The sequence below is a fragment of the Podarcis melisellensis genome (genome assembly GCF_964234715.1).
Source record: "Podarcis melisellensis genome assembly, chromosome: 11".
In the NCBI taxonomy this organism is placed as follows: Eukaryota; Metazoa; Chordata; class Lepidosauria; order Squamata; family Lacertidae; genus Podarcis; species Podarcis melisellensis.
The window spans coordinates 12,679,880-12,689,367 of NC_138543.1; the positions used below are offsets into that span (position 1 = coordinate 12,679,880).

Consider the following 9,488-nt stretch of genomic DNA (forward strand, 5'->3'; position numbering starts at 1 on the left):
ACCCTCGCAGCAGGAGCAGCCCGAAGACGTCCTTCCCGTTGCGCGCCAGGAGGAGAATGTGCGCTCGGGAGAGAGTGGAGATGCCGGGCTCAGCCGAGGAACGCGCCTTCTGCCGACGACGCAGCCGACGCCGCTGGAGAGAGATCTGTGTTAGTAGGTCAATACTGTACGCTCCTCACAACGCACACTCCTCATGCCAGCTTGGGCGGTGAGTGGCGGCTGCCGGGCCCCAATCGGAGCTCTCTGCTTTCCCGGGAACGGCCAATGGATGCGCCCGGAGTGGGGGGGAAGGGACAAGGGCAGGGCCAGACTCGAAGTGAACCCCCTTCCCTGCTCCGCCCTTTCTTCCTCTCGCTCTCTCCTCGGACGCTTCCCCTCCCTCGATGTGTTTGTGTGTGCGTTACAGTGGATGTGCGCGCTGCTGGGTATTGCATAACTAGGCGAAACGGGGGGGGGGTGGGGAGGGGTGAGAGAGAGAGAGGAGGAGGAGGAGGGAGAAAGGAGAAAGCTGCTGGCATTTACGTAATGGCCCAATGGAGAGCCGGAGAGGCCGGAGTGAAGGTGGAGACTCGGCCTCCTGCTTGTAGCTGGGCTCCCAGGCTGGCGCTGCAACGCGCCGGGCAGGGTTGTGGGTCGCATTGCAGGACGCCGGTGGGTCGGAGCCACCCACCCCGATTGCAACATAAAAGGAAAGCCCCGGCGGCTGCTGCTGCGCTCCTTGAACGTCCGCGCGAGGGAGTCGCTGAACTCGCTGCCAACGCGCGCGCGTAGAAATATGTGATCGCCAAGTATTTCCGTCTATTTCAGAAGATCGCCAAGTGTTTCAGCCGCGAGATGTTGGGAACGGAATTGCGAGGGAGGGCAAAGAGATGCCCGTGTGTGTGTAAGGGGGGGGGGTGGAGAGAATTATGCTTTGCGTTTCCAGAGCTCAAGGAGGAAATAGTAAATGGGCAGGAATAGATATTGGCTTGCAAAACAAGGCAGCTCTCAGGGCTGGTAAATACACACAGTTGCCATCTAAAGGAGCATTTTCTGTAGAACTATTCAGTCCAGAGTCTAAAATTCCACCATCGTGTAAAATGGATAGGTGTTGTATATGGGCATGTAACAAGGTATATCTCTTTGATACTGGTTCTGCTTCCCATCGTGTGAAAGAAAAATGTTAGCTCCAGAAGCAATCAACCAAAACGAGAGCAAATGGAGCTTTTGTTTTATGTTCTGATCCTTCTGTTTAACATCTAAACTAGTTTAAAAAGGAACCCAAATGTCACTACCTAGAATATTGGAGCATGTGTCTGTAAACACAAGAGAGAAATTATATTGCAAGTGAGAAATTATATTGCGCAAGATGCTGCAATGCATAGTTTGTCATTATCAATGCATATTTGCCACCAAGGCAGGGCAGATGGGTAATCTGCCAGTGAATTAGGTTTACCTTTGGTTACCAAAGAAGCCTACTGAAGATAGACTGCTTGGTGTGTTTCCTGCTGTTATGTCAGCTGGCATTTTATGCTACAGGCGAAAAAGCCTATAATGTATGCATGAGAGTAGACCTAGCGTCTTTATTCAGTGAACTACAAGGATGAAGGATTCTGCTAATTTAAGTTCCACTGACCTAATTTCTCACAACACAGCCATTACATTTGCAGAATGAAAACATTATCACATCACTGAGCTAGGAAATCAATGCCTATTGTTAATTTTGTGATAGGATCCTTTTTTTCTCCCTTAAAAAAAAAAGGGCAGATGAAACCCCAATCTGCTATGGTTGTACAGTGAATCATTCACTAAAATGCAAAAAGATAATCTACAAAATAAGATGGTGTCATCTGGGCCTGCCTTTCTGTTAACTTTCCATTTTGAAAAATGTCATAAAGCAAAAAACACCCCATATTTGGAGCCTTGCTTGGATGAGCAATGCAAGATTCCTCCGCCCACTCTTGGGGTTTCCCCACTCCCACTGGGACATGGCTCGTAAAAGTTCAATACAACCCCAGAACATTAAGGAAAGCATGGCAGTTGGAGTTGAAGGGTTGGCTGTGGCAACCTGAAAGGGACTACATATTGAATGAGCAGGAACAGACAGAGCCCCTTTTGGACCCACAAATATTGTGCATGAAGTTAACTGCAAATCTATTTTGAGTGATTCTTTTGTACATCTTTGTGTTTAGAGAATGACTCATGAAGGCACTAACTTTCATCCTGGGATCTGGCATGTGAATCACTCCCATGAATTACTAAGAATTGTGTAGACGAGGGATTGGAACCGGTATGTGAAGCTTCAGCATTCTCAGTTACTAGTGCAAATCAGTCCCAAATGATGTTTAGTATTTAATTACCGTATGTTGGACGCATAGGTTTAGCTGACACCAGTCAGGCCATTCAACCTCTTAAACAGCATTGCACTGGGGAAAAGTCATTATTTTAAGCAAGGGGTTTCGTTTCTTTTCTGTAATTTAGCATAAAGCAGCCTTGCCACTAATGCCTTATAAAAAAGCATGGTTAGACTAGCTCATTAGGACTAACTGATGGTGACTTTGCATGGCAGGGGAAGCACACCATCTTCTTCCTCTCTCCCAGCCTAATATTCCTCCCACCAGCTGCTATGACACGGATGGCACTGTGGTCTAAACCACCAAGTCTCTTGGGCTTGCTGCTCAGAAGGTCGGCAGTTCAAAACCCCACGACGGAGTGAGCTCCTGTTGCTCTGTCCCAGCTCCTGCCAACCTAGCAGTTCAAAAGCATGCCAGTGCAAGTAGATAAATAGGTACCACCGTGGCAGGAAGGTAAATGGCATTTCCGTGTGCTCAGGCTTCTATCACAGTGTTCTGTTGTGCCAGAAGTCGTTTAGTCATGCCAGACACATGGCCCAGAAAGCTGTCTGTGGACAAACGCCAGCTCCCTTGGCCTGAAAGTGAGATGAACGCCATAACCCCATAATAGCCTTTTACTGGACTTAACCATCCAGAGGTCCTTTAACTTTTATTTTACCTATGAAAATGGTGGCTGCAGATCTACAATTTTCATTTTCCAGGACTAGTCAGAAGGCTGCAAAAGCATCCCTTGATTGACTTTCAACAGGAGCACATTGTTTGGCAGATAAACAAACAAACAAACAAACAAACAAACAAACAAACTGATGTTCCTGTGGTGCTTGCCGGATCTTAAATTTAGTTCTGCTAAAGAAGGGTAGAAAAGATGCAGCCTAACAGAAACCAGCAAAACTGTGAAAGGATGTTATAATCTAATGGAAATCATACTGAAGCTTCATACAAATGTAGCATTGTATATACCATGTAGCATTTACTTTCGAGTCTCTTCATAAAAATTATATGCTGAGATGATACCAATATTTATAACTAGAGAACATTATGGATTTATGTCACAGATGTATTGTGTCTCAAATATTTAGTGTATTAGTAGTGGTGGTGGTATTTATTGAATTTATATACTGCCCTATACCCTGGGGTCTCAGGACCGTTCACAGAATAAAATCAAGATATAAAACCACAAAATACATAATAAAAATAAAACAACCCAATAGCCCCCCCCCAAAGAAACACATTTTAAAAGGGCATAGGATGTCGATGAGGACAACCAAAGGCCTGGTTAAAAAGGAACATTTTTGCCTGGCGCCTAAAAGTGTATCATGAAGGTGCCAGGTGGACTTCCCTGGGGGCGAACATTCCACAGACGGGGAGCCACTGCAGAGAAGGCTCCGTTCTCGTGTTGCCACCCTGTGGACCTCTGGAAGAGGAGGCACATGAAAGAGGGTCTCAGAAGATGGTCTCAGGGTCTGGGTAGGTTCATATGGAAAGAGGCGGTCCTTGAGGTATTGTGGCCCTGAGCTGTTTAAGGCTTTATAGGTCAAAACCAGCACTTGGAATTGGGCCCAGAAACTAATTGGTAGGCAGTGCAGGATCTGTGTAATATACTCAAACCGTCTTGCTCCGGTGAGCAACCTGGCAGCTGAATTCTGCATTAGCTGAAGTTTCTGAACCATCTTCAGAGGCAGCCCTACATATAACGCATTGCAGTAATCTAACTTTGAGGTTATCAGACCATAGACAACAGTAGTTAAGCTATCCCTGTCCAGATAGGGGCATAGTTGGGCCACCAGCCGAAGCCGATGGAAGGCACTGTGGGCCACTGAGCCCACCTGAGCCTCGAGTGACAGCAAAGGATCCAGGAGTACCCCCAATCTACAAACCTGTTCCTTCAGAGGAAGGAGTACTGTTCCTGGAGTACTGTGTCCAGTTCTGGGCACCACAGTTCAAGAAGGACACTGACAAACTGGAACGTGTCCAGAGGAGGGCAACCAAAATGGTCAAAGGCCTGGAAACGATGCCTTATGAGGAACGGCTAAGGGAGCTGGGCATGTTTAGCCTGGAGAAGAGGAGGTTAAGGGGTGATATGATAGCCATGTTCAAATATATAAAAGGATGTCACATAGAGGAGGGAGAAAGGTTGTTTTCTGCTGCTCCAGAGAAGCGGACACGGAGCAATGGATCCAAACTACAAGAAAGAAGATTCCACCTAAACATTAGGAAGAACTTCCTGACAGTAAGAGCTGTTCGACAGTGGAATTTGCTGCCAAGGAGTGTGGTGGAGTCTCCTTCTTTGGAGGTCTTTAAGCAGAGGCTTGACAACCATATGTCAGGAGTGCTCTTATGGTGTTTCCTGCTTGGCAGGGGGTTGGACTCGATGGCCCTTGTGGTCTCTTCCAACTCTATTATTCTATGATTCCAAGTGTAACCCCATCAAGAACAGGCAACCTCCCAGCCATCTGGTCTAGGGAACCACCCACCAACAGTGTCTCTGTCTTATCTGGATTGAGCTACAGTTTCTTGGCTCTCATCCAGTCCATTACCGTAGGCAAGACACTGGTATTAAAATGACTGAAGGTAACCAACTTTCTCAGGCAATCCCCTAACAAAAATGATTCCTAGCATTACGGAATAAGAAGATGTACGGCTAGGAATAGCATTCCTTGCATACAGCCAACTGCAAATTGACCTAGTCTAACAGTTGTTAATAGGATTAATCATAGCATCAGTCCACATCTGGAACACTGCTAAAGCCAAATGGGTACTGTTTGTACTTTAATGTATATTTACTAGTAGCAAGCCGAAATAAATTGATGGTTACATTGTAACTGAACCCAGTGTACACGAGGCAATACTTGTTTACTGGGGCTGCTGAGTGTGAAGAAACATCAAACATTGCACAATAACTGCACAGAATGAAAAAGGAAAGCCTGTATCTATTGATATGCGCTCTCCACTTCCCCAAGCGTGAGAAATTTCCTTTTGGATAAGAAAGCACAAGGGACATATGGTGGATTTGTGATACCTACAAAATATACATGTAAGAGAGCATCCAGATTGATGACACTAAGTTGCAAAGTAGCAAAAGCACCCCAACACACAAAGTCCTGGTTAATATTGGCCATCACCAATTTAAACAGTTCAAGCTTTAGTTGATGAATCTGCTGGTTCAAGTTTGCAGTTTAGTTTTTTCTCTGGCAGAGGCAGAAACTAAAAAGAGTAAAATGAGGCATTATCCAGTGAGTAGAGATTTGGTGTTCAGCCCTCCTTTAACCAAACTCCTATATTACCTCAGCCTCTGGCTACCTGCTGAATTCACGTGTGCTGAATTTTTCAACTTTCAAATTCCAAAAATGATGGGTGCTAAAAGGTTGTTGTATCATGACTTGGGAATTCAAAATGTATTTTAGTTAAATTGGTATAAATCGATATAATTTAGTGTTGCTTGGTAAGTAAAATGTGCATAGAAATCATTAAAAATGATTGCAAAGCACTTGCACTTATATACTAATATATTAATTTATTATTATAATTATTTAGCATTACCTGACACTTTCAGAAGGTAAAGTTAAAATTCTTTGGTTTTCCAAAAGCAGTTTATGTGCTTCTTCCCCAAGCATTGACTTACCAAGCTAAATACTGTCCAATCACAAATATACCGTAATAGCAGATATGAATTCCTCACACCCAGAAACATATTTTTTTAAGACCCCTTATAGGAGAAATTTGCAAAAAAAAAATCACCTACTAAATGCGGTGGGCAACACTGATATTGAGTCACCAGAGGGTCAGTAGTTTTTAACATTTAACATGGCAGTGGCGAATTGTGTCTGGTTATTAAAGTTGTATGTTTGCTTTTCATTGGTCCACCCTGAATTTACAAACCTTTAAACCTCACAAATCATTTAGCCATGTAATTCTCTGGGAATTACAAACTCAAGACGAACAAAGGTTTGCAGCGCTGAACTGCAGTAATTAAGTGCTTTTGAATTTGCACCTAAATGTTTGGCTTTCTTTCACCCTTGACCACCGGAGTAAGGAAAGCAATTTGTCTAATGACGCTAGATGTGTGGAATAATTTTTAACGAGCAAACTCATTTAATAACATTTGTTTATAAGCCAGCTATGGCGGGGAAAGCAAAGAGATTGGCTTTTAAACTGCAATAGTGGTCAGATAATCATTTGCTGGAAGCAGAGGCAGTTTTAGGGTAGCATGGTTGGTTCAGCCGCACTTGGCCATGGTGCCACAGGGGGTGCCACAAGCACAATGTCAAATTTTAGCATCACACAGAACACAGCTGAAATTTGAGAGCCCCAAACCCACCACTGCTGAAAGCTATGGTTGCCATCCAGCAGGAAGTCCCCCTGGAATAACACTCAGGAAATCATCTCAGGATATTCTAAATTAAGGTTACCAGATGTCCCCGTTTCCCAGGGACAGTCCCCAGTTGTCTTCCAAATTGTAATAATTTTTGTTTTGGCTTCCCACGGTCTGAATTCCGAAGTGCTTTCAACATCATAGTCCTGCTTCTCGTCATCATCAATGTTTTTCGTAATTCCATATCGCGATTTTTTCCTAGTGCCAATGTAAGATTTTCACGCCAAAAATTCTTAGGAACACACAATGCAAGACCAAGGCACAGAAACACCCTTTGCTGGTTTCATCCCTGCGGAAATCAGTTTGGTTTGGCACCAGAGCTTCCTAACCACTTTGAAAATTCTATCACATTTGTTACGAGTTCCAGATTACTCTTGACACACTCATCTGAATTTAAGTCTGGGGATCAGATTGCTTTTGGTGGCCCTGGCCCAGGTGCACATTTAGTGGAAGGTGTGAAAGAGATTTCATATGCCAAAACCGTACATATGTCGCCTTCATCTGCACCATCAGGGAATCTTTGCAGGGTTCCTGATCACACGATTGCAGTCTGTGCAGGCACAATTTGAACATACGGAGACCCTTCCCCAACTTTGGCCAAATGTGCGCACAAGGCAGCAACAGACACAAGTGGATGCAATGCTGCCTGCCTCCTGTAGGCACATTCATATGAACATGTACCGTATTTTTTGCTCTATAAGACTCACTTATAAGACTCACTATAAGACTTGCTTTGCTGCGCAGCAATCCCTCTTGTTGTTCTGGCTTCTGAGATTCAGAATATTTTTTTTCTTGTTTTCCTCCTCCAAAAAATAGGTGTGTCTTATGGTCTGGTGCGTCTTATAGAGCGAAAAATACGGTAAATAGGGTTGGGGTAAGCTACTCATTAGGGATGCGGGTGGTGCTGTGCTGTAAGCTACTGAGCCTAGGGCTTGCTGATTGGAAGGTTGGCGGTTCGAATGCCCGCAACAGAGTGAGCTCCCGTTACTCCTGCCCACTTAGCAGTTTGAAAGCACGTCAAAGTAAACAGCGTTTCCGTGTCCCGCTCTGGTTCACCAGAAGCAGCTTAGTCATGCTGGCCACATGACCCAGAAGCTGTCTGCGAACAAACGCCGGCTCCCTCAGCCTATAGAGCGAGATGAGTATGCAACCCCAGAGTCGTCCGCGACTAGACCTAATGGTCAGGGGTACCTTTACCTTTACCTTTACCTTTACCTTTAAGCTACTCATTAACATCCAAACTCCAGGAGTACAAAGTCATTCTGGCTTGTTAATAATCGTGGGTAATGCTGCAAACCTTTGTTCGTCTTGAGTTTGTAAATCTAATGGTGGTGTGCCTCGTGATTTTTTTCATGAAACAAGTGTGCCTTTGCCCAAAAAAGGTTGAAAAACACTGACCTAATGCAAGCTTTGCATTGTCTCCAATTTATCTTTAAATGTTTCTCTCTTTCTTTAGCAAGATAGTAGCCTTAGGTTGCATGAACACAATACCTTTAAAGTACATGGCTTTCTCCAAAGAATCATGAGAACTGTTGTTTACATCTCACAAGGCTATAATTCCTAGTACCAGTGGCATAGTGTGGGGTCCACAGGGGCAGTTCCCTGGGTGCAAAATTGTTAGGGGCGAAAAAATTAGACACCCGGTGCCGCCTCTGTGCGCTTCCATCACTGGGCTCAGTTGAAAACGGCTTCCATGCAAACCAGGAAGTGACCTCTCCAGACAACAGAATGACTCTTCTCTTCTTATCTTTGCAGCTGCAATCTCCTGGGTGACCTACATGCCATTTGGCAGTTGAATGTGCATGAATACTCCGTCCATTTCTCCCCCCTTCCCCCCACGTCTGCACGGTCCTGGACACTGGCAACCCATGCTACACCACTATCTATAGTTCCCAGGATTCTTAGGGGGATCTCATGTGTTTTGAATGTATGGTGTTTCCACAGCCTTATTCAGACAACATATCCATGATTATGGATTGTGGAAGAGCAGGCTCATGCAAGGTGCTGACATACACACAAACAAGCACACTGATATTTATATATCCATTAGAAACTGTATGCTGTATGTTATATTGATGGGACCTAACACTGAGCAACTTGGCAAAAATGTATAAATCAAAATCAAATAAGTGTTGGAAATGTAAAGAGAAAGAAGGTTCTTTTTATCATATGTGGTGGTCTTGTTAAAGCTTACTCGGAAATGATATATAATGAATTGAAGAAGATGTTTAAAACAATGTTTGTAAAAAAAACCCAGTAGTCTTTGTTTTAGGAATTATAGGGACAGAACTATGCAAACTATAGAAATTTATTCATGTATGCGACTACAGCTACAAGAATGTTACTTGCCCAAAAATGGAAAGAAGAAGTCCCAGCAAAAGAAGAATGGATACAAAAACTTATGGAATATGCAGAAATGGCAAAACATACCGAGGGGGAAAAGAAATCAAGGTAACAAACTTTTAAAACAAGAATGGAAATGGTTTATTGATATTTACAAATAAACTGTAAACAGATAAGAACATTGGGAGGATTATTGTAATAACCTGTAGTTTTATAAGAGTATATATTTAAAGTAGATGAATAAATGAGCAAAATTAAGTTAATTTGGAATATGCAGAAAATATAAGAAATAAATTTAAGGAAAGGGGAGGGAAGAAAGTCAAGTTTTGAAATGTCAAAATGATTGTAAAATTATTGAAATGTATAAAACTGAAAATTATAAAGGAAGGAAGGAAGGAAGGAAGGAAGGAAGGAAGGAAGGAAGGAAGGAAGGAAAAGAA

At 43.6% G+C, this 9,488-nt stretch overlaps 1 long non-coding RNA gene across 2 annotated transcripts; it reads left to right on the top strand.

The window, feature by feature from the left end:
* Positions 1-77: 77 nt before the first annotated feature.
* On the top strand, positions 78-8,739 carry LOC309380683. 2 transcript variants are annotated; one of them, XR_014173023.1, is made up of 3 exons: positions 143-208; positions 2,172-2,269; positions 8,461-8,739. It is a non-coding gene; the product is annotated as an uncharacterized lncRNA (long non-coding RNA). The 2 variants fall into 2 exon arrangements; XR_014173022.1 differs by lacking the exon at positions 2,172-2,269 and having other exon boundaries at positions 78-208.
* The last annotated feature ends 749 nt before the right edge of the window (positions 8,740-9,488 follow it).